We start from the raw sequence: 26,339 nt of genomic DNA, 5'->3' as shown, positions 1-26,339 counted from the left end.
TCTGCGAGGAGCTAGCAAAGGGATGAAGGGGCAGAGTATTTCCTCAGCAAGTTTGCTGATGGCGCAAAGCCGGGAGGAGTGGCCGATATCCCAGAGGGCTGTGCAGCCCTTCGGAAAGATCTCGACGGCTTGAAGAGAGGGTCAGAGAAGAACTGTTTGGAATTCAACAAAGGCAAATTACTCCCTGCACGTGGGGAGGAACCACCCTGGCACCAGCACAGGCTGGGGCTGACCTGCGGGGGAGAAGCTCTGCCGAGAAGGACCTGGATGTCCTGGTGGACAGCGAGCTGTCCCTGAGCCAGCAGTGTGTCCTTGGGGACAAGGCCGGTGCTGTCCAGGGATGCACAAGAAGGAGCATTGCCAGCAGGTCTAGGGAGGTTGTTCTGCCCCTCTACTCAGCCCTGGTGAGGTCCCATCTGGGTTCTGGTCTTCCCAGCCCAAGACACTCCTGGAGAGGGTCCAGCAGAGGGTGACAAAGAGAGTAAGGTGACAGGAGCATCTCTGTTAAGAGGAAAGGCAGGGGGAGCTGGGCCTGTTCAGCCTCGAGAAGACATGACTAGGAGGGGACCTTATTAATATGTATACATATTAAAAGGGAATGGGTCCAGACACTTCTTGGTGATGCCAACCACTAGGACATGAGGCAAGGGCCCGAAACTGATGCACAGGAAGCTCCACCTGAATATGAGCAAGAATGTCTTTACTGTGCAGGTGACCACACACTGGAACAGATTGCCCAGATTGCCCAGAGAGGTTGTAGAGTCTCCCTTGTGGAAGATGTACAAGAACCATCTTGTGTGCCATGTGCTCTAGGATGAGCCTGCCTCAGCACAGAGGTTGGATCAGATGACCCACTGTAATCCCTTCCACACAATTTACCCATTCTGTGGTTCTGTGAAAGTGAGCTGGTTCCATCTGCTAAATGCTGTTAAAAGGAGAACACTAAATGCTCTTTCTACACAATGGCTATGGTTACCACTAGTGTTATGGGATTGCAAATGATAGGATGAAAGAGGAGGTGAAGGCAGTAAGAAATAGAAGGATAATCCCCTTACTAAGAGAACGATGTGTGCTAGTCTGTTTGCAGCCCCGTTTTTGTATTGGAAAACATACACTGGGATTTTGTGGTTGTCAGCTTTCAGGGCTGTCACCCCTTTGAGGCTCCATGGATGCACTTATCAGTGGGGTTTAGATGGTTGACCATTGGCCCATATAGTTTTTTTTCTTTGGTATTTTTTGCATCGGTGATGCATTGGTATTTTTACATCAGAGACGCATTGGTATTTTTACATCAGACTCCCTTTTTCCACTGCACTGATTTTTCCTCATGCGGCTATGCTTCACTTTTGTTAATCCATTTTACATTCTGCCAATTTCTTTACCAGCAGACACTCTCCAGATTTATGACAGGTTATTATTACAAATTGTTGGAACAATAATGCTGTGGAAATGGGGCTGTACTGAAGATGATACAGTGGTTTGGAGGGAAGGCTTGAAAATGTAGGCAAGAGTAAAATAGGGTAAGTGAAGGAATGGGCTTGCTTTCTCATTTTTGGAAGCTTGTGGAGAAGACACAAAGATAAGAAAGGGCTTAGAAGAAGCAAAAGCCAAGATGCTGTGAGAGAAATCTGGTACAGTCCAACACAATTACATTTAGGTAATACCAGAATGATATTTTGTTAATAACAGTCATCTGGCAAAACCCAGTATTATTCTTCTGAGTATATCAGAAGACTTTGGCTTCCAGTTATAAACACTGAAATATATTTTCACAAGTCTTAAAATGAGATTGTGCATGTAAGAAGACATTGAAAGTTCTTGAGGGAGTCTCCACTCTTTGAAGTGGGGTAGTATTCTGTTTCCTGCCCATTGGTTGGTGAAGTTAGAAAATATGTTTTTGCAAAGCCACAGTGGACAAAATGGTATTTTTTAAACTGGAGTAGAACATTCAACATAACACAGTGGAAGCAGATGTCAAAGTATGGATAAATCTGTATATATTATGGAAGTAGCTTTTAAGTAGAGAAAAGAAATTTAAAACCCTGTGTTATGGATAGCAGCAAGATTTTTGGTGGAGAACTGAAGGGCTGAATTAAGAAGACTGATAGCAGAGCAAGAGACATGGAACAAAGAGCACTTTTAAAACATTTTGAATGCCTTTGAAGCATTCCTTAGTGATGGTGTAGCCATCTGTTGATTGACATGTTGAAGACAGGTGGGAAGAAGGGGATCAGAGACTGACTTAACAGAGTTGTAGAGTTGGATATCATCTGCAAAGAGATGATGCCCTTTGTTGAAACTGGGAATGAGATCTCCCAGAGGAACATTAGAAATAAGAAAAAAAGAAATGAAAAAAACGCCCCTCTGAGAGATGCACACAGTCATAGTGTTCTGTCATGCAAGCTAGTGTAGATTCAAAGCAATTCTAACTCTGACTTCATTAGACTGTGTCATGGATAACATTGGTGTGAGAGAGGAATTGATTCCATGTGCCTTCTGTCAAGCAGAAAACACTTTGGGCATCCTCATCAGATGGTACCAGTAGTGGCAATTGAGACAGATGTTTTGAACTTGTGTCTATTTGAATCAGGTCTACTCAGCAGTGTATCTACTGGTAGGGGTGTGTTTTTGTAGAGATACAGGGGCTCAAACTTGGCCAAAAGTGGAGAAATACCTAAACTGAACCTCTTTATTCAGATCTTCCACTGAGAATTGAAACTTTAAATTCTTTTTGACTATTTCCTTGTTCTTGCTTGACATAGTGATTACAGAAGCTGAACCTTTTTTACATTGCTTTAAATGGATGGAAAACAAAAATCTGTTCTAGTGTCTTACCATTTTTATGAAATGTATCCATTTGGTTTAAAGATGGTCTCCTTTAAAATCCATTGAATAATTATTACTTATTAAAGTACCGAGCATACAGTATCCAACTGAAAGTTTAGTGATGGAGTCACACTTAGCATTGCTGTAAAAGACACAGACTGTGCTTTAGGTAAGGCACTTGTTTAATAAGTGCAAGAGAGTGGTGCATTGATATAGTTTGAGCCAGTTAATAACAGGAGTGCTGGGGCCTAACAGCCCAGTGCAGTGGAGTTAGTGCACCGTGCTGGTGTGGCTGTGTAGCACAGTACCTCCCTCCATGCTGAGTGTGAGCAGAAACTGAAGAGCCACATCCACCTCTTGTTGCTCTGTTGCCTACAGCTCCTTTCTGACCTTGCTTCACTGCTATTGACTCAGCAGGTGTGATGTTAGCAGCACTGCCAATGTACATTCCTGGCTAAATATCAAAGTCATCCTTTGCCTTTATTTGTCACTGCGTACAGTGACACAGGGCAGGGGTGTTCATAAGGAATATTTCCATTCCTAATCAACATTTTGCAGTGACAGCTGGGCTTCTTTCTGATAACCTTGGGTCTGTACAACTTAGACATACAGGTAATAAAGAGATGTCTCCAATCTCCCTGTGCTAAAGCAACATTTCTGAGGCCTGATAAATGTTATCCAGAGGGAGACATATAACCTAGATCAGCTGTAACGTGACTTAAAAGTGTTCCCCTCCACTACTTAATAAGAATCTCAATTAGTATTTGAAACATACACAACTACATTTTAGAAGTCTAAAGTTAGATAGGATAAATGCTTTTGGAGTATTATATTTACTTGCTTGCACAGGTCTGTGTCTGATGTGCTCTCATCCAGCCTCAAAAGCAGAGTTATCATCCTTAAACAGACTGGCAGTTTGAGATGTGCTGGAGATCGAAATACAGTTCACTGCAGGATCTTTCTGAGTCCTTGTTCTGGAGCTTTTCATGTGCCTTTGTGCTGGTTTATCTGGGGAGGGGTTAACTTTCTTCACAGGAGCTGGTATGGGGCTTGCTTTGGATTTGTATTGAACAGGGATAAATGTTTTTGGTATTGATGAGCAGGGCTTGTGCAGAGCCAAAGCCTTTTCTGCTTTTCCTACTGCCATGCTGATGAGCAGACTATGGATGCATGGGAGATTGTGAGCCAGGACAGCCGACTCCAACAGACCAAAGGGATGTTCCAGACTATATGACACCATGATCAGTATATAAAAAGAGGGGAAGAGGAAGGAAGAGGGGGATGTTTGTCTTGTCTTCTCAAGTCACTTCTGTATGATGGAGCCCTGCTCTCCTGGAGATGCCTGAACACCTACGTGCCCATGGAAGCAGTGAATTAATGTCATTGTTTTGTTTTGCTTGTGTGCATAGCTTTTGCCTTTCCTCTTAAACTGTGTTTATCTCAACCCATGAGTTTTCTAGTTTTCTCACTTTTACCTTTCCAATTCTCTCCTTGATCCTGCTGGGGGGGGAATGAGTGAGCAGCTGTGTGGTATTTGGTTGATGGCTGGGGTTAAACCATGATAGCCTGTCACTCAGGGGAGAGAACTACAGTACCTCTTTTGAATGCTGCTTTAAGGACAATATTGCATTTTGATTAAGCTTTTGTTTTTATCATGCTTTTATAGTGCTTTTGCTGACATATTTCACAACTTTGAAATTTAGGCGTGTGAAGTCCAGTTCTAACCTATATATAAGCACTAAAATAACTGTGTCCTGATTTCCTGATGTGCTATTTAGTTGGAAGCAGGTGTGCCGAATGCCTCTGATAAACCAGTCACTTTTATTTAAAGTTTTGTTGTTATTGAAAAGTTTGGCCTGATGGGTTCATGGAGGCTGTGCTGCCAAGGTGATGCTCCTTGTAAACCTGCTTATGGTATGCAGTCAGAGACACTTCAGAGCAGCGTAAATGTTGCTTTCCACTAAGTAAAGGATAAGTCTAACATACTTTATGTTAGACTTTAGTGACATATGTCACTCAGATTGCTAGTCCTGGTACTAATTTGTGGGGGAATGAAGAGATGCATGCCTTATGCTGCATCATTTAAAATGAAGATAGATATTAAGAAAATGGTAGTAAATGGTAATCCATTGGACTATGTACCCATACCAGCTAACTATACCACTCCATCCTGTCTTGCATCAGCTTACCAAAAATAGAGCTGGAATGGTGAACTATAGGTCATATGGCCTCCAGAAGTAGCATCATAAGCAGGCAAAAATATGTCAGCAATGCTGACTTGGTGCACGTGTTTGGCAGCCAGCAATGCTCTCCAAAGAGCCTAATACTGAGATGGGAGGCTTGAATTTTCTCTGTCTCCTACCACCTTGAGGTAGAATACTGCAGTAATATAGGATCTGGTTAGTAGCTTGCTGGTGCACAACTCCTTAAGAGCAAATAAGAGATATAATTACAAATTATTTTGTAACCTGCCAGCTTGTGTTATGAGTAGAGGCATTTAAACATTCTGTACTTGCAGACATATTTTGTTTTCTCCTTGTCACATGCACCATGTAGTTAGAATAAGGCCTTGTCACTGGCTCTCTCCTTAGCTGAGCAGTTGGTTTAAAGCAGGAATATTATATCTCTGCAAGAAAAAGAAAAAAAGAGTATAAATCTAGATACTGTAAGAGCAGGTGCACTACAAGCTAAAGGAGAAAATTGATTCATCAGTTGTTTGCCATCATGTTTTTAGATTAATTCTTGCTGCATATCACTGCAGGGTTCTAGCAATGAGCAGTTCTTACACATTTTACTGAATTACTGTTGGTGTGTTGTTTTTTTCCACAGGGGCCTTGGACTGAACGATGTTTACAGCAGTCCAGATGTGAAGGTTGGTTCTGTATTAAGTCACCCTGATCTTCTAATCCCAGGTTCACATACTTCTGGTGCTGTATTTTATCCGATGGTTTTATCTAGCTTTGTATCCAGGTCACAGGGAGTTTACGGAAAACTGCTTGAAATGCAGTCTCTGGGGTGGTGTTTAACAAGGTGTGCGTGAGGATGTTTATGGGGTGTGAGAATGGGAGTCCATTCATTCTCCACGTTGAGTGTTACTGAGCCCAGTTCTCTTCTAACCTTGTCCTGGTGCAATCATTAAAGGGAAGAGAAGACTCTGAGCTCTTGTATCCAGCAGCCTGTAATGTCTGCCAGCTACTTGTCTGCTACCATGCCCAGGTGCTTGGCTCTTGCATCTCCATCCCCTGGCTAGGACCCAGTCTGAAGAGCTGAGACCTGAACTTGTTTTGGGATAGAATCTACTTTTCTTTGTTTCATCAGAGCAGTCTTCATCAGATTATCAATGGGGCAGTGTAAAACAGTGCCTCTACTATTTTTCTACTTTGGCAGTTCTAAAGAAATGTAAATCGTGTAATGGACAAGTATATTTTTATTACTTGGTATCCACAACTGTTTCAGTAATAACATGAATATTTATAGGGCAGGGTCTTTTGAATATCCATGTACATAAATACATGCAATAAATAGAAACTGCAGTAAACCACAGAATTTTGCCAGCTACCACTGTTCTAATTAGCTCACGGAACTAAAAATAATTAATATAGTTAGTTGTTGGATTACAATACAATGAGAAGTACACACCTAATAAATCACATTGTTTTTATTATTATTTGCTAAGTATCTGGCTGCTTGAGTAATATTTTACAACTTTGGCTAAATTCACCTTGTGCTCTTCAAAGTCAGTAGCAAGATTTCCAGTTTTCATAATGCTATGAGATCAGACACCTATGCTCTGGGGGGCTTAATTCACTGCTGCATTACTCCATTTACAAGATCTGATCTGCGATTTGACCGCTATTTTCATTCAGCAAAACTAAAAGATTAACTATTTTTAAATTTATGAGCTAATTAGTACACTAATACAAACCACATTTATAATTTTCCTGAGTTTGCTTAATCCTTCTTCATTATGCAAGTCAGTTCAGATGTCTGTAAAAGCTTACAGGAAAAAAAAAGAAATGTATTTGTTTTCATTTTCATTAGGGAAAAGTGAAAATTCCAAAAGATTCTGGGCAGACAGAGCTACATTCTTTTGCTCTCATTAAAGTCCTTTTAGTTACAGTAGTTAGAGGAGGAAAACACTGTGCAGCTCTCGGCATATGTCTGCAAGGTTGCCAACACCAATAATTTTATCACAAGTTTAATAAGATTTAGTGTTTTTCTTATAAAGCTCCAGAGTCCCATGATTATGTAATAATGTTATCTTCCATTAAATGTGCATGTTAAAAGGAGTCCTTGTAGTTGCAAAGAAAGTATTGGAAATACAAAATTATTGGTTCAAAAATCCAAATTAAAGAGCCCCAGATTAATTTCTTTAAAATCCAGGGTTTAGAGGCAATCTCAGATTTTGAAAAGTGTTTTTTAATCAAAATATTGTGTCAGTAGTGGCACTCATTCCAGCAGTATTGCTCTTCAAGTATTTTTTGTATAGAATCTGGTGCTACTTTCTTGGTATTCTTCTCCTACTCTATAAACTTCACTTAAGACACAGAAACCCTACACGTTTTTCTGATTTAAGTGCATCAGAATGCTGAGAAGTAGGGTTAAGAATTGGCTACATATTTTAGATATTGGAGCCAGACAGCAATTCAGTCTAATAATGTGCATGTCTACTATTTCCTGAAAATTTGCTGGTACATGACCCTTTATATGCATATATGTGACCCTACAACAAACTCTTTTATGTGGTGCCAAAAAATGGCATTAGCTTCAGCTGCTTTATTAAATTGCTACCCAAGCTGGCGTGCATTCGGAGCGTATCAGTGGCTCGCGCTGCTGTGCCAGCTAACATGGGAACCTCTGCTCCTCTCCTGGCTCACTGGGTTAGCACACAGATGAAGAGCAAAAGCCTCTTGAGCGCTGGGCCAGAGTATTTTGCACACTGTCACAGCCATGTTTGTCCTTTGGTCTGAAAGGAGCACTGGAGGGGCACTAACAGTGGCTGTCTGAGCTGCTCTGCTCCCCCAGTCCTCAGTGAGGCAGCATATGCAGCAGACAAGGAGTCTGGCTTTTGAGAAGCATTTATGAAATAGGCTGCAGCTGTGATGAACGATACTGTTCCCAACTAAATATTCTGTCCCAGAGACAAGGTTAGAGAAATAGTCCCTGTAATTAACATTTACCTTTAATACTACCAGCTGAAAAAAGAAGTGAATGTGACAGCAGTCAGCAACTGCCAAGGTATAGATCCAATATGGGACTATTATGGAAATGAGAAAAGTGCACACTGGAAGAAGACAAAGCTTGCATAATGTTCCACATGATCCTGGGCAAAATAATTGCAGCTAAAGAATGTAATTTGAATGTATGAAGAGTATTCACAGGGGCTAAATTTATCTGGGTGATGCAGACTCCTCTGGGCTGGAGCTGGTTTCCTGATCTGAACTGCCCTCCAGAAGAGCCTGTTGGTATCCCTGGGTTGTGAAAGTTCCCCCATGGGCCTTAGTGGCCATAGGCTAATATGGCCTTTGGGAATAGTTCCCCATGGTAACATGAAACTAGCTTGTATTAGTATTTCAATGCTGCTGTTTCCTGACTTTTAAGCACTTCCTCACATATCTTGACTGTCCTGACTCAGTACTTAGCCCTTCTGCAAGGACTGGTACTAAGAATTTTTCTGGAAGGAACAAGATTGGAATGCAGCTTTTCAATAAAACTAAAATATTTTTCTAATTTTCCTTTTTACTGTGTAGTAAAAATTGCTGTCATATGTGTTTTACACTTCTGATATTTTCATAGAGGTGTTCACAAAAAAACATTCCAAATAAGTCAGCAGAAGTAAACTCATGCAGCAAATGTCCTTAGTTCTGGACCTTGAAATGCAGATAATAGATTAGTCAGAACTATGCACTTGTTTTCCATCCTGCTCAGGACGGAGGACAAGCTTCTACTTGAATTGCCTGCAAATCACATGCTTAAAACTTCTTCTGTGACATATTAATTTTTGTGTTTCTGATTATATAACACACTCCAAACTTTGTGTATCTATTTGGTATCTATTCACTTTTACCTGTAAAATAGTGCATTTTAATTATTTATATTCCTGCAAGTCCTGAAGATGTAAGGGACCTGGGAAGGGTAGTTGGGCTCTTACTTTCTTGTTCATCAGTGTACCTGTTAGTGGCTTCCGTTGCAGAACCACCCTTGTGCCGTATAGTGCTGCATGTAATGTTTGGTTCCTCAATTGCTGTTATAGGAAAAGTTGAAAATTGTAATTTTTTTTTTTAATCTGGGGCTTGACTGATGTCACTGTCATATTTTCTGAAAAATTTCTTTGGCCAGGATTTTCTCCTGGGAAGCTGAGAAGCCTCAGAGAAAAATGAAAACAATAATTATCTGATTTGCTTCTCCTGTGTTTTGCTGCTTTGGAATGTGTTTGGACATTGTTTATCAACAGGTGATCGTTTCATTGGTTTCATGTGAGTTGTTTTTACTTAATGGCCAATCAGTGCCAAGCTGTGTCAAGACTCTGGAAAGAGTCACAAGTTTTTATTTAGCCTTCTGTCTGTATCCTTTCTGTATTCTTTAGTATAGTTTAGTATAGTATTCTTTAATATAATATAGAATCATAAAATAATAAATTAGCCTTCTAAGAACCTGGAGTCAGATGCATCATTCCTTCCTTCATCTGGGAACCCTGAAAATACAACAGACTGCAATTAATATATTTGTGTGTCTTCTTAGGTTCAGCTCTTCTCTCCACATCTGCTGGTGGGTCACAGGTATTCACCATTTCCTGCAAATATGTCTTAATTTAAGAGTTAGTTCAACATTAAGAGCTTTAACTTCTAAGTATTTCTAAAAAAGCTATTATCCTTGATAGTCTGAGCACTTATCCTGCTTCTCAGAGTGCTTCTGTGCATACTTTTTGCACTTGACTCACACCCCATCTTTACCCTGTGCCTGTGAAACTGCACGAGCTGTGAAACTGCACAAGCTAATTTGTGTAACCCATAGGTTACTTAGAGAACACAAATTCCCTGTGAGCATGCCCAGCATCATGCAGAGCTCTGTCTTTCCCCAGAGGAAGATCAAGTCTGAGCACTGCTTACTTGTGGTGTGGAGGAAGAAAAATTGATGAAAAATGTTCTTCCCTAGTTCAAAAGGTGTGTCTGCCAGGTATGGGGAAGTTTCTCTGAACAGGAGTTCCCCTCATCCTGCTGTCCTGGATAATGCCTGTGCACCAGGTTCATGTGTATGAAGTGAGAGCAGAAACATAGAGAAGGAACAAATTCTAGTACAGTCAGTAAGAGCAGCCTAGGACTTATTTTTAACACAGGGCCTTAACATTTAGGTTGCTGCATCACATTTTTGATTAAGTGTTAGTGGTGCCTACAGTTAGGCATTCCTTGTGGCTTAAATACTCCAAATAATTAGAAAAGAAATAACTGGTATGCAGTATTTGAAAATCAAACTGCGTAATTCTGTGCACCTCTAGAAGGGAGGAAAGTAGCTATTGATGGAATTTTTAAGCCAAATGAAATTAATGCAGTGTCATTATACTCTTGTTTTCCTGGAGACATATTGTCCAAGGCCAAATGTCCAAGTAAGTTTCATCAATAGTGTGGTGCCAAGCTGGGATTGTTCAAATCAGTTGTTGTTTTGGGGTTGAACTTCACAAGTAGCAAGAGGATTTTCCAAAATTAAATGATAGTCCTTGGAAAAAAATGAGATGCCTGATGAAATTATTTGACAAAACTTTCAGGGATGGAAATGAAACATTGCAGTAGTTTAGTATATCAAGCAGCTTGAAGTGATTAAAAGGGCTGTGTTTTATTCTCAAAAAGCATTTAAGACATATTAAAAGGCTTCAGTAACCCCCCACTGAACATTGCAGGCACATTCTGAGAACAGGTCTGTTTTTCCCCCAGTTTTGTACTCGTTCATCTGAGCACTCTTACAACGATGCCTGCATTTCCCCCCAAAGGTGGCTGATTTTCACATCTTCTAACTGACATAAATTCTTAATGTTTTACTATACTTTCTGTGGTGGAGATGTTATTGGTTAGATAATAAGAAAAAACCCCAGTTCTACCATGTAATGTGCATTTTTTGCACCTTATGAGAATATTGAATAGACTTCATTATTTTTTTCAATACAAGTCTGAATTCTACCATTTGATTACCTGAACCAAAAGCATTTCAATTTGCCATCCATCACCCTGACCAGTGTAAAATGCTGAATATTCAGATTAAATTGGAACTTTTTTCTATGAATAAGGAATTTGATTCAATTCTATAATATACAGTGTCTCTGGGGAGAGGAAATTGAGCTGAAGGTCGCTGAAGGCAAGTGAGAAAATTGTATTATCCAAATACAAAATTCTTTTTCTTATCATCAAAACCTGAAATACAGCCATGGGGAATAAGGGGGTCAAGAGAGAATTCAATTAGAGATGAAAATGGAAAAGGTGCATTTTTCAACTTACCTTTCATTTTTCCAAACAAGTGGCAGCAGTGAGCTGTATAGGGACAATGAAATATTTGTCAAGCAGTTTAAACTTTTTTTATTTTTTAAGGATAAATCAGAAAACATTCTCAATCAGTTATAAGAGATAGTAAAAGTCCATATGAACATGGAATGGCCAATTCTTCAAAGCCTTAACCATTGCAGTTTTAGCTTGTTCAGCAGTGGTGGACAGAGGTAATGAATATATAATTACAACAATTTGTATGGATAAAATTGTCTTGTTTAGAAAGACTTCTCAAATGTTTGTAATCAGTTTCCTTTCCAAGACAATTTGTAATAACAATTTCTGCCCTTTTCCCTGCTTAAGTCCTAATTTTAAATTATAAATGTTCAAAGTCATTGTAAAAGTATGATGGTGTTATGCCATAAAGATGCATAATTTTATTTTTATTTTGAAGTTTCTCTTTATTTGTTTTAGTGTAGATTATCAAGCCCTTATGAAATAAGCCAGACCTTGCCCTGTGTGGGCAGCTGTGAAACAGTAACAATTACAGATAGAGTCAGTGATTTAGCCAAGAGCTGCTGTGCTTGCTCAGTTCTCAGCGGCACGACTGGGATCACTGCACTGTGTCTGCAGGGTATGAGGTCTTGATAAAGGCCTTTGAGCTAATGCTGAGGATAATGGTAGAGAAAAGGAGATTTCCAGCAAGATCCTGGAATGATAATTTATCAACTTCATAAGCTCACTCTGTAAATTACAGAGTGATTTATAAAATCAGCTTGAGATATCTCAGCAGTTCTTATTCTGTGTCTGTACTTGTTAGCTTAGTTTGCAGTCATTTCCTAAGCATTTATTCTTTCCAAGAAAAAGTCACTATGATATTTACAGAAACCTTTCTGCATTTGGTAAGGGATAATTTAAAATAATTTATCATTACATATCCATTTATGGTCTTTCTAGTTAGAATAGATGGTGTCATATATAGCCAAACATTCAAATATATTTTAATTCTAAGAAGCCTTTCATTCATTTTGGGACTACCAGTTCTGAGTTGGGGTTTTCTCCAGTGTTGGATAAAACTTACTGAAGTTTTTATCATATTCTACAAAAAGTAATTGGAAAGTGTTGTTACTCTTGTAGACAAACACAGTCATCTCTGAGAAATTACCTGGAAAGTAAATCTTCAAACTCAGTGCAATAATTAAAATCTGATAATTGCCTTTTTGATGTATTTGTAATACTATATAATTATTAAGTTGTGAATGCCCTGTCTCTGGAAGTGTTCAAGGCCAGGTTGGATGGAGCTCTGAGTAACCTGATCTAGTGTAGGGTGTCCCTGCCCATGGCAGGGGGATTGGAACTAGATGGTCTTTTAGGTCCCTTTCAACCCAAGCCATTCTATGATTCTATGATTAAAAGCATGCTATATTGACTATGAAGCTATTCTGCTTTTCAATAAAATAGTCTCCTTTTAAAAATCTGAATTTAGCACTCCCAGCCTTGGTTCTTTAGTGGTGCAAAGATTGTACATGCAGATGCAAAATGAAGCCTTTTACCTCTTTGTGAGCACCTGCAGTTGGTATTGTTTGGAAGTGGAAATGATGCACGATGTACCCACCACATCTCTGAACATGACAGAGTTCAGAGAGATGAATTGTTTTCTCACAAATTCAAAGGTCTTTAAAACAAATGTCCATTCTCTGAACATTCTCTAAATTATCCTTTTCTTGTTCCATGGGAAAGAAATTTCGATCTCTGTTTTTTTTTTTTTTTTTTTTTATGTAAACCAAAATAATGTTTCAATTTTTTTGCCTTGTTTCATCTAAAACATAATGGGCTATGTTATAGACACAGAAATGAGCTGGAGTGAGAATTCATTTTCTGTGCCTTTTTAAAAAGATTTTGTTATGAGCCTGTCTGCATTTTAAAGTGCCAGAACACGTCTATAAGCCTAGTGCCTAATAGATTCACTGGCTTTCAGTGGAAGTGAAAGGGCTCTTCTGTTCAGATTGGATTGCAAGATTGGGGTCTTTGTAAAATAAAATGCCTACTAGATGGATCAGGACTGTCTGCATGTTACTTATATAATGCAATATGAATAATTTTTTTTTAAGTGACAGAGAGTTTTATATTTTATATCTAATGAAATAAAGCTTACTCTAATTTTCATTTCAGCCTGTCACAGGAACAAGAATTTCATCTACAGTTGCTGAATTTTTCAAAGTGAAGGAAAAAGGACATTACATAGGTAAGATTATTCAGTCTGGTTCTTTTTGAAACTACTGAACTTCCTTCTATTTGACAAAATGTAAAATTAATGTTTTTGGAATCTGGGGACTTCAATAACCGAAGAAAATTAAAAAATAAAGGGAGTTTTACTGAATTGAAATAGGTTGTTAGAAGAAAATCAGCCTCTGGTAAAGGAAAGGGAAGAAAAATGATAAAGAGAAATCACATTGACAGAAACCTCAAACATTATGGTAACAAGTAGGTCAAAAGAGTTGTTCAAGACAATATACCTTTCGAGTATATATTATCAAAAGCACCCCTAATTCTTTAGGCAGAAAGACACCTGAGATCAAGTAAATGCTAATTTGTAGCTAACCATTAAACAGCTACTTGGGTGATGGGAACAAAAGAATATATATAGTGCAGAAAATGAAACCAAGATTATTTGAATGAAAAGATATTATACCAAAATAATAGGAAAGTAAATATAGAATGCACTTGATTTTTTAAAATAAACTAAAACCTCAAGTTCTGTTGGATAGATCTTCTGTGGAAATTTGATTATTATATCCTAGATATTAGAAAGGGAGATAAAACCAGTGTCAACCACCTGGACTGTAGAGAGGAGCTTCCTTTTTAAACTCAGTTTTAAGGACTGCTGGAGAATGCAGCAAAGTAGAAGTTATGCAGTAAAGTGGCAGTCAGGCAGATGCAAGGTGTAACAGCAAACCTTCACTTCCCCTCAGAGATATCACTTTAAAAACAGATGGGTTGGAAGATGTAGGCAACAAAGGAGGAAAAGGGTTTTATGAAGGCTCTAAGCATGATTTGTGAGATGTTGTAAGATAGATGCTGGAGATCTTCAACTCAGGTTATCTCAGTGAGAGTTGAGACTGGGTACCAACTTGTACTTGGCAAGGCCAATGATGTGAAAGTCCACATGTATTTAGTGCTACCCTAATGCAGTAAGATAATTTAAATGGGAAAACACTCCTGAAACTGCAGCCTAATGGCTGCTCTGTAGTAAAGTGAAGAAACTGTATTGACTAGGCAGGAGACTGACCTACCTAATCAAATACCTTTGGGAAGAATTTTTAAGTATCAAAACCCTTTTCCATACAGTGTTAGGGTTGTGATATCAGGCATTCAATAGTCAGCAGTTCCCAAGGGGTAAGGTGGTAAGCTCAGCTCAGCCCTATTGTTTTTCACCATATAGAAAAGGTTACATGGATGGAGCAGGGGACAAGTACTTTACTAGACCAACATGTCTGGGTGGAACTGCCTGTCCCCAAGGCTCTGGGTATCATTAGAGACAAGTTGCTTGTTGAATTGCTTTTGAACATTCTACATCATGGACTGCAGCCCAGGGGATGAGCCAGGCTCCTTAGAGCTACTCCAACTCCAGTCTTTGTCCTCTGAGACTATGTTGCTCCCCGAGAAGGGAGAGAATGATGGGATAAAAGTAAAAAAATAAGTCACTGTCCCTCATATGACCTCTGCTGGACTCCCATAAAAGAAGTATCAGTACTTAAGAGGATAGGACTACCCTTTCTAATGCAGTTCTTTAATTTGCTTTTGTTTTGCCTGTGGTGAATTTAGATAAGCCAGATATTTAGCAAAGTCCACAAAGAGTAGAAGAGGTATTTTTGGAGAAGGACACTTGGAACTCACTTGAGTAGGTGAAAATTTTTTATGACTGTGCTGGAACATGTGACACAAATCTGGTTTTCCTCTGAAGATTTCAACTTTAGCAGCTTACAGATACTGTTGATTTTGCAGGCCAGGATATGCTGACCAAAGGAACCATTCTAGCTCCCCTTGATATTGCTGGAAGAGTCATCTTTGACTTTAAGGGTGCATGGCCTTAGCCAGCAGTATGCAGTTGTGTTTGGGGATAAAGGAATTTCCTAGCCACATGTCAACACCACGATTTCTGAACAGTTGAGTTCAGTGCAAATGGTGTAGAGCATTACAGAATACCTGGTGGAAAAAGAGCCTGCCCAGGTGATTGTGATGTGATCGTACTCTGGTAAGAGGAATGTATCAGTTATCTCAGTATATTTTGGATCAGGGTCTAAATGAGATGTTGAATACCTTGAGATACCAATGACTTCAGCAATACTTAATGTTTTGACCAGCAGGATATTGCTTTACCAAGACAGAGAGGTGCAGTAGAAGACAATTTTACTCAGTAAAATATAAGTGGAATAAAGGGAGGCAGAAGCTGCCAGAACAGGGAAGCTGTACTGCATGGACTTATTTCATCTATTTAACAGAAATTTACACAATGACAACTCGCTTCCCCTTTCTCCATTTTCGTAACTCTACAATACCAGGGAAATATGTTAACATGAATATGACTCTGTTTCTTTTATTTATAAGAATAAACCTCTTTTCTTTCAGCTGCAGACCCATTATTGCAACAGTAAACAAGAAAAGAGGGATCAATTTTAAACTGATAAACAGTGAAAATTTTCACTGGGTAGAATAAGTTATATTGAGGTTGCATGCTGAGAGCAGGAGAAAGCCAGCGCTTGTGTTTATTGAGTTTTTTTAATGAAAAGTAAACTCACAAAGCCTTGTTTATTAGTTTTTTTTAATAGCAACAAATGAGGTACTGTGGTATGCACATATACATATTGACAGTCAAATCTGAACCTGTTCTCCCCCATGCATGAATATGTAAGCATGTACTAATAATTTTACATGCAGAAACAGCTGAAAAGCCCAGAGAGAGTCTGGTTCCAGCAGAGCTTTTCCTGTTTACTTTGTTGTCTGTTGGATCATGGGCTTATTAAAATACAACTCTAATTTGGTAAAGCTCTCAAATAGAATTTGTCCAAGAGGTTGCTTTGCACAAGTGCACAGTCTAATGACTAGTTTGCCATTGGGAAGAAAGAAATGCACATAAAAAGATAGAACCAATCATATAATTGGGTTACATGAGTGTATTGGAGAACAGTCTGTTTTAGAAAAGATACCAGATTGGTAGATACAGAATTTCAACACTAAATTATTTCTTTTGATACCCATCTCTTACAAAAAGAGAAGAATCATTGCTTTTTTTCTTTTCTGCCTTACAAGCAAATAAGAACCAAAGCAGAATCCTCTTTAGGCCATATCTTTTATTTTCCACAGTCTGATTGCCAAAGACAGAATTCAGCTGAGAATAATACATATGCATGATGATGGACTTGTCATCCTTGCCTTGTGGGAAGGGAGGTTCTGGATGGGGAAAGTGAAAGGTTGAATGTCCGGTTTTCGGCTGTTTGAAGGGCCTGGAAAGGCCCGGAGTGGCCTTGGGGCAGCCCGCGTATCAAAGGACGAGAAGAGGCTTCAGTTCTTCTTTCGATCTCTATGTTTATTAATTGTTTATCTAAAAGATTTTCTTTCGGCCCGACAGAGGTCTGCTCAGCAGCCAGCCATGAGCACACTCTGTCCTGCCCTCTGGACAGTCACCTATCTTTATACCCATAGTTACGTGTACAATATTTATCATTTTTCCCCAATCCTTTTTATTCTTATTGTCCGGTGCACTTTCAGTAATGACCAATCCCAAAGTGCCACCATCACCACAGAAGATGGAGGAGAAGAAGAAGAAGAAGAAGGACAGGACACGCCCCAATTCCTCCATCTTACTTCTCTAAACCCCCCTGTACAGCAATCTTAAAGCCTGTGTCTCACCCTCTAATTAACTAATCCCTTCACCATTCACCCTGGTGAAATCCTCCTATCCTCATACAGGTGTCGTCTCCCGTGTAGGATCAAAGTCCAGCCACCAGACACTTCTGGCAACATTCCAGGACTCCCGAGCCCCCCAAGGGTGGTCTCGGTGACTCGGCACCTCAGTCCTGAGGTGCTGAGATCCCACATCTCCCCCTTCTGTTTGCACCAAGAAAACCTCTTTTACAATCCAATTCATGGCACATGGGACGACAAGGATGAGGACTAGGAGAACTATTAAAACATAAAACCTTACCCTTAAAATTCCTCTCCAAATAGGAGAGATGTCAAAGAAATCTACCAGCTGATCAATCCATGATCCTTTGTTAGTTTTCTTTGTAATAGGTAAATTTACCCCATTGCCTATTGCAATGAATGAAAAAATGATGCATATAAGCATCATGAAACTCATGACCTCACTTTTGTGCAAAACCCTTGTTATGTTTTTCATTCAAGACCCCAAAGAGAAAACCCCCCAGAGTCTTTCGTTCCTCTTATTTCTCTTCTGAGTTGCCCTTTGCAGTCTGAGTCCCGACTTTTGTCTGAGTATTCGTCTCTTCTTATATATTGTTGAGAAAAATCGCTGCATTGTTGCAGGCTCGTTACGAAATGACACTGTGGCTCCGCCGAACCAATCCGGCATGTCGTGCACTTCGGTCATTCCCCCACGAGGTGGCGCTGTCACCGGGCTCCGTGGCTGGGATGACGTCATGAACACAACTGCCTCCTGTTCAGCCGATTGTTGCTGTTTGCAAACTTGCTTGAGACCGGGGCTACCTGGCTTTTGATTCAACTGACAATAGGGTTAGAATACGCACACGCCTCTCCTGGAGGGAAGAGGCTTGGGCTCCGAGGGTTTTAACCAAAGGCACCAAGTCTGGAGAGGGCCCCTCCTCGCCCGAGACGTCACCGGGGGTCTGGCCCGCCCCCGCCCGCGCTCTATTCTCTGCGCATGCGTGCTCTCCAAGCCGCTCCCTGTCTCTCCCGAGGTAATTTCTCCCTCTCCCTCTTGTTCCAGCCCTGAGATTTCCCCCCCTCGGTCTGCCCCTGACTCTGTCTCCTCCTCCTCCGACGCTGTGTCTGCTCCTTCCCTCGCCGGTGTGTGCAGCCCCACTCCCGCCGGCACCCGCGCCCGCTCCGCGATCCGGGCCGATCTGCGCACCGGGTCTCCCCCCGGGTTTTCACGAATTTCACCCGCCGCGCGCGTTTCTGCATCCCTGCCGGCCGGGACCGCCGCTGCCCCCGGCCCTGAGCTGAGCAAAGCCGCACCTGAACACGTCTCTCCCGTTATCTCTTCACCCGCGCTCCTTGCCTGCTCTGCCGCAGCCTGGCCGTGCTGCTCTGCCGCCGCGGCGCCGCGAGAAAGCGCCCCCCCCCGATCCCTTCTCTCCCCCCTGCTTCCCCCCTTCCGATCCTGAGTCCTCCATGCTCTCTGGAGTTTCCGGACGCTTTAGGGGTTTTCTGGGGTTTCTGGGTTTTGGGACCGGGTGTTTTAATAATATTCCTTGCTCTTTTTCTCCAAGAGCATTTTCCTCCTGGCCTTTTAAGGCCAGAGCTAATTTTTTCCCGGAGCCTCGCTCCCCTCCTCTTTCAGAGGGTCCCGCAGCTTTCTGCTGCATGCATGTTTCTGCCAGTGGGTAGTTTAGCCTTGCCCATAGCAATAATTGTTTTAATTCTTTCTTTGGAATTCCTTCTGTGTATGCTTGTGTCACGCCTTGTAAGGCAGACAAAATTTCCCGTTGTTCCTGGGAAAGTGTGCCCCCCATGTTCTTATTTCTGGGCCTTCTTACCAAATCTATCGTCAGGGCAGTCCGGAGGTCTCAGTCTCTGTCCAGCAGATCACGAGAGGTGGTCCCAGGGCGCCTTTCTGGTTCCGGTCCGGGCTGTTCTGCTACGAATTGTCTTCGGCAGAAGCTGAGAGATGGAATTCTCAGTGACTGCTGTTTTTTGCAGACTCTGTTGGCTATTTTTTTTTTTTCCTTCTCTTCTCTCTTTTTTTTTTTTTTTTTTTTTTTTTCAGGCTTCTCTCCTCAGGAGTTATCAGTGCTCTCCTGGGACCTCGTCTAAGATCGGAGCTGTTCCCTTCGGTCTTCTGGTCTTCAGGCTTTGAGGCTGCCCCCCCCCGAAAGGTTTTGTGGTGGTTTGAGCTCACCCAGTGGAAGCCAGTTGTCCGGTTTTCGGCTGTTTGAAGGACCTGGAAAGGCCCGGAGTGGCCTTGGGGCAGCCCGCATATCAAAGGACGAGAAGAGGCTTCAGTTCTTCTTTCAATCTCTATGTTTATTAATTGTTTATCTAAAAGATTTTCTTTCGGCCCGACAGAGGTCTGCTCAGCAGCCAGCCATGAGCACACTCTGTCCTGCCCTCCGGACAGTCACCTATCTTTATACCCATAGTTACGTGTACAATATTTATCATTTTTCCCCAATCCTTTTTATTCTTATTGTCCGGTGCACTTTCAGTAATGACCAATCCCAAAGTGCCACCATCACCACAGAAGATGGAGGAGAAGAAGAAGAAGAAGAAGGACAGGACACGCCCCAATTCCTCCATCTTACTTCTCTAAACCCCCCTGTACAGCAATCCTAAACCCTGTGTCTCACCCTCTAATTAACTAATCCCTTCACCATTCACCCTGGTGAAATCCTCCTATCCTCATACAGGTGTCGTCTCCCGTGTAGGATCAAAGTCCAGCCACCAGACACTTCTGGCAACATTCCAGGACTCCCGAGCCCCCCAAGGGTGGTCTCGGTGACTCGGCACCTCAGTCCTGAGGTGCTGAGATCCCACAGTTAAATTTAGCACCAGCTGAAAACTCTTTGAATTTTGAAGTCCAGGTGATGCTGTACAGGATAGGACTTTGAAAGCATCCTCTTTGGACATGAGAAATGGGGAAAACTAGAAAACCTAAAGTAGATCAAACCCATACTGGTGGGTCCATCAAGTACAAAAGCTTGTACTTGTGGGCAAGGTACTGATAGATGTTGAAGGCAGTAGCCTATTAAGCTTTGGAAAACTCTTTCTTGTATTCTCTAATGACCATGCTGCTGTCTGCTGAAGAAAGAACATGAAAATTATATTGCTTGAGATGTGTGCAGGGACTCCTTAGTGGTAACTCTGTGCAGTTCATCAAGTAAAGCCTCCCTTCTTGCCATTCCCAAAGGCTGAAACAGTTACTTGAATGGGTTTTTATATAAACAGAACATAAAACACCCATCTGCAGGTATGCTACTGATATAATTTTAAATGTTTTGCTTAAAAATACATAACTGTGAATATTGAACTCCTTAGAAACGCCTCTGAGGATGAATAAGGCAACTTCAAATTCATCTATTCTAAGTAACTTGAGAGGTAAAGGATCTGTGTATGTTACTTCTACGTGTTCCTCTTCATTCTGTGGAAACAAGATGAAATACTTGTAGCCATATTGAAGAAGTGAAGCACTGGAGTTTCTAAAGGCCTCATAGGTGAATTTTATTTTTAAAGAGTATGAGAAAATTCTTCTCCTGGAAAATGAAGACTCATTTTCCAGGAGTCTTCACTTTTTAACACTGGGAGACTTGTATTAACCTTGCTTGCAATCTTGACCTCAGTTGCAAGACAGCTCTTCCAAATCATGAAGCAGAGAAAAACAGAGAATCTCCCATTACTGCCACAGCTAAAGGACCCTTTTTGTTCCCCTACATTGTAGGAGCTGGTGTATGTGCTTATCCTGTCTTTCAGGAAATGGGAATGATGTGAATGTGCTGAAGGGAAAGGATTTTCTTGCTTCTTCTCCTCTCTGGCACCTGCACATGCTGTATCCAGAGGCTGTGCACATACTGTATCTGCCATGCTGCAGTGCCTCTAGGTCACATTTGTTGAGATACATTATGCCATCAGCACTGCAAAATTCCTGAACATTTACTGGGGATATTAGATTTGCTGTTTCTGAAGTGAGGCTTATAAACTGCATCACCAGCTATTAGGAGAAGGCATGCAGTATATTTGTAGCTGTACGTTAAGAAAAATCTGTATATATCTATATTTTCTATTCACTGAAGGAAGAATCACCTCTCTCCTCCTTATCAAATCCGATGAGTCAGATAAATACCTCTCTTTCCTCTCAAATGATGACATAGTACAAATACTCTCCTATCATATAAAAAGATATGTGCCTGCCTCTCTTTTTCCTTGTAATGTTTCATCATTCACTTAAAATGTGTAGTGTTTTCAAAATCACAAGAGAATTTTGATGGGTTAGGCAGCATTAAAATGAGCAATTCCAATCTAGTGCTTTAATTATTTTCTCTTTTAGTTTAAATTTCAGCCTTGAGCTACTTGTGAGGCAGTAATGTGTGTATCTTCATTACTGACTGACCATTCTGTTGGGTTTTGTTACTGTTTTCAAGGTAGTTGAAACAGCAATGTATTTATGGCAAATCAGGTCAATGATATGTTGGAGACACATAAAACTGTCTTAAAAACATTAATAAAAGACTTTTTTTCCCAGTAACTAGTGGCATCTATATTTCTTACAGCAGAATATTTCTTGCTCTGAATGTCTAAATAAAACCCATGACTGTGCAGAGGAGCAGTTTGTGAATGCTGCATGGGTCTGGACTATTTATTCTCTCAAAGCACAGTACTGTCTTGGTGGTCTACTGAAAAAACATTTTCCTTTCCTTTTGCACTATTTCATAATATAGCTATAAAAGGGAGTGTTATAACATAACTGCTCCCTGTAATGCAGTGCATATGAAGTGCAGTCTGAAAAGATACTGTGAAACAAGAAGTCCATTTTCCATGTGTCAAAACTTACTGTCACAGTGGGTTTAGTTGTTGAATTTTGAGTAGAAGTGTTGTTACGTATATCTGTCTCACAAACAAAGGAGAAGTTTTGTTATTCCTAGGCCTTGTACAAGTGAATGTAATATTTAGCAAAGGTAATTTTATATTTGTATGAACAGAAGACTTTTTCCTGACCAATTGAGTCACATAAAACAGAGATGTGCATTATGGTGTCTCTTAGCACAAGGCCCTGGGAGGCATGTATGAGAGCAAAGGGGGAAAAGGTACATGACAAATTATAAACTGCATGTCTATCTGTCCAGAAGTTATTGCAAAGCTAACACCCATAACATCCCCTAATATCATGTAATGATATTAGTATCTATTGATTTTTGTGACAGAGAGAATACCAGAGGAATAGTGCATGAAAAATTAAGAAAAAACAAGATGAAAAATAACACATTTAAAAGCAGCCTTGCTTTTATGGAGGTGATAGAGGGAGGAGGAAAATTAAAGATGCCAAAGTCCTTACACTTAAATGTGTTAGAAATTGACTATCTTTTCTTTCTTACACATACATTGTATATAGCAAATACCATACCAAACATCCTGTTCCCCTCTTTTGAACCCCAGACAAGGTTTCCCACTGATAGACTCAAGACTCTGTTGAAGGTAAGAGGCAGAGAAGCCCTAAAAAGCCCTAATGCTAGTGTGCTGTAATGCAAGAACACAGCTCTGCAAGAACACAGCTCTGTTGGTATCTTGTGGATTGCATTCACTGAAGAAAGGGGCAGGATACCATGATCAGTGTTGAAATGCAAACATGGCACACATTGGATTGCTACAATGTCCACCTGGGTCTGAAATATTTGGGAAATTTGGGTGGCATGTTTATACCTGTGCTTCCACAAATGCATCCAGAATGGATCCACCTATGTTATCCACACTGGTGTTTGCCAAGACCCTTAGTTGAAACCCAGTTTAGAAATATTGCTGGCCTGCAAAAGAAACACTACTTCAGAGCTGATAGCCACTGGTTCAGCAAAAACAGTTCACCGTTCTTTTCAAAATAAGAAATTTCCAGAACTATGTACCTCTATGTACCTGTAATGCAGCTGATTTCTCTGCCACTGACATCACTTACTATCCTTTTTTGCTTTTGCTTATTATCCTCTGCAATGTCAGACCATAGTTCTGTAGTTTGTCAAACTTTTACATTTTCTACCCTATTTACCTTCTTCTTCTTATGTGAACAATGATCTGTTTGGTTTGGGTCCCCAGGGGCTGTGGCTAATGGTGCTTGTGTGTCATTCAGTTAGTCTTCCTCCCTTGCTGGAAAGACTTCTCTTCATGCTCATAGAAATGCACATATATTTAATAAATAGTCAAGTGCAATTAATTCTGAGTCATATATGGGGCTTCATTTCTCTGGTTATCTTTATGTTTAGAAATATCTTCAACAGGGATTATTTGATACTTTGTTTTTTTAATATTTTTTCTCTCAGTCTTATACCCTCAATTTCCTCTTTCAGACGCTCATTTAAACTTTAAAAATATGGGGTAACATGCAGGAGGTGACCAGATAACAACACATTTCTATGGCACAGCTCTGCATACCTGGTAGTCTTCATACTTAATTCCAGTTAATGTATTTTGTGTTGGAAGTCATGCCCAGGTGATCCTTTAATGAAAGGAATTCTCTTGCAGCAGCTGTAAACAAACAAAAAAAAGGTCCCAATAATAAATCATTGAGATGATCTCACATGTTAGCTAAATGTTTATCTTTTTTTTCCTCACTTAGACTGTCATGAAGGAGAGAAATAAGAACATGACAGATTGTAGAACATTGCAGAGGACAACATGTACAAGCAGTTTAGTTAAGTTTTCCTACAGTCCTTCTTTCTGCTGCACTTCTATGCAAGTAGTTCGATCTCAAGCAGAGAAAAAAGTAATTTTGTCAGCTCCTGTGGACCAAATTCCAGCTCCAAGCCAACTTGTGCCTCTTTGAGCTGGGGTTCATGTGGTCTCAATCAAGGATGGCAGAAGCAGCTGCCTCCTCTTCCTGTTTCTGAGCAAAAGATGAATGGATGTGGTACCAGATGAAAGGCAATGCTGAATCTAATGGAATTAGTTTATGGGGCAAGCCCCACCCAAAAGAATTTTATTTGTCTCCCAACTACAAATGAAATTCATTTGTTTTGCACTTCCTGACAGATTCAAATGTGTCAAAACATTAGGGTCATGAAGGTGGGTGGTTTGCATTGACAACTGTGGTTTTTTGTGGCACACTGGTTTAAATCAGCAGATTTCAAACAGATTTTGTATTGAAGTTTAGGACAGAGTTGAACCCAATTTTCATGAAGAGAGTTGTGGTGTGTGAACAGATTTATACGGCTGGTCAGTAGCTGGAAGCAAGGCCATTAATGTTTGAACGTCTCTGGATGTTATCTGGGGAACTGAAAAAGCAATTAAGTATTTAGAGAGACATTTAAGGGACAAAAATTAAATCAAATACAAAATAAAGGCTTAGGGAATTCAGTGATACAAGGGAAGAAGACTGAAATGATTGAGAAGAAAGCTGCAGTAGAATGGGAAAATACTGTTTAGAGAACATGAGAATTAAACGGAATAAAGTTGAGATCAGCCAGAAAACTCCAAGCCCTTCATCTTAAAAGCAGTTATAGGTTAGGGTGCAAGTGCTAGGCATTTTTCCTGTATCAACAAGAGATGCAGTCATTTAAATTTGGAAGAGGTAAAGATGTGCTAATTAAACGCATGCCTTGCATCAGCTGAAGAGTGTGTGCTTGATCTTAACAGCTCTTTGTAATTTTTCAGATGAGAATCTTACCTTCTCTTGCAAAGGCCAGCTGCCAGAATGATGGTGCTTCTTAGGGATAACATTGGGACATTTAAATGAACTGTCTGTGAAAATTGTAACATAATTTATAAGGACAAGAAGTAAAACTGGATATATTGTTGTTACTTGCATGTCAAATGGAAATTGGACATTTCGTATCCCATCGGATTTCTAGCATATTGATAAACTACAAGATGAAAGGAAAGCACAAGACTGATGGCTGAGTTGGATGCACCTATTCATAAGTGATGTTTGTTCCTAGTGGCAAGGAACTAATATATATTTACTTTGCTTATTTGTGTTTGAGTGTGCATGTGACTACTGCTTGTTTTGTTGACAAATACTGCTAAAAGCTGTGGTATTTAGATTCCAATAAGGTGCAAAAACTAGATCTTTAAGGGCAACTTAAAATACACTTTTTCTCCAGGGATATTAATTATCCAGATTTATGATGTATATAATTTATAAAAGTACATATGTATGAAATGCTTTAACTACACTGTTCATGGAAATTTATAATTATAGCATACCATGAATACCTAAGTTCTTGAATGCTATGCTCCTGTTTTTGATATTGAAAACATTTTGTTTAAGAAAAACTTCTCTTAAAATAAAACTGATGAACTCATTGTAGCAACTTTACTTAGTCTCCATAACATTTATAAATGCATTTACACTACGGGTCTTTTTTTATATTGGGATGTTATGGTACATTACATTCAGCTATCTAGGTCAGATCATATTAGTTATTTATATTTAATAGGTTTAAAAAGAGTTTGAGCATTTGGTGTGTACATTTTTCCTGAGGTAACAAGCTGAATGGCAGTGCAGATACCGGGTGGGTCTGGTGGTTGTCATGGCACTCAGTGCAAAGGAGCAGAACTATCTCAGCCCCATGTTGAGGGAATTAAAAATGAAAATGAGAAAGATTAGGTAATGTAATGTTGATTTTTCTTGTGATTTCTACTTCCTCTGAGAAAAACAAGTGCAATATTTTTAATGAGAAAAAAATATCTCTCAAATACCCTTGGTATTTAGAGATGTCAGCATTTTGTGTGACAGCTTATTTCTAGCTTGACCGCATTTCTGTTTATAAAGCATCACTAGAGGTTTATATTGGAAGGAGATGATGCTCCAGATGATACTTGCAAACTGCCTATAGTGATACTCTAGAAACTAGCCAGATTTAACTCAGGTATATAAATAAGATTACTTCTATGCTCTGTGGTGTTTTACTCTCTGTCTGTCCCCCTTCTGTGACTTCTCTCATGCCAGCACAACCACCCAAAACATCTCCAGAAGCTGCTCCCATGCTGCAGCTGGTGTTGTGTGGCATGTGTAGAATGTGGGGGGCTCCAGCCCCCTCACCTGCCTGCTGCTGCTCAGCCAGCCCTGGGTGCAGCTCAGTCCAGACACTGTACTATGCACACTGTTGTTTTCCTGCTCCTTATTCATGAAGTGCAGTTAAA

At 40.2% G+C, this 26,339-nt stretch overlaps 1 long non-coding RNA gene across 1 annotated transcript; it reads left to right on the top strand.

The window, feature by feature from the left end:
• The first annotated feature begins 62 nt into the window (after positions 1-62).
• Positions 63-25,315, top strand: LOC113459199 (uncharacterized). The gene is made up of 4 exons (XR_003380212.2): positions 63-404; positions 5,656-5,698; positions 13,470-13,542; positions 24,849-25,315. It is a non-coding gene; the product is annotated as an uncharacterized LOC113459199 (long non-coding RNA).
• The last annotated feature ends 1,024 nt before the right edge of the window (positions 25,316-26,339 follow it).

This window comes from Zonotrichia albicollis, chromosome 2, assembly GCF_047830755.1.
Source record: "Zonotrichia albicollis isolate bZonAlb1 chromosome 2, bZonAlb1.hap1, whole genome shotgun sequence".
Classification (NCBI taxonomy): Eukaryota; Metazoa; Chordata; class Aves; order Passeriformes; family Passerellidae; genus Zonotrichia; species Zonotrichia albicollis.
This window is presented reverse-complemented; position numbering and strand designations above follow the sequence as displayed.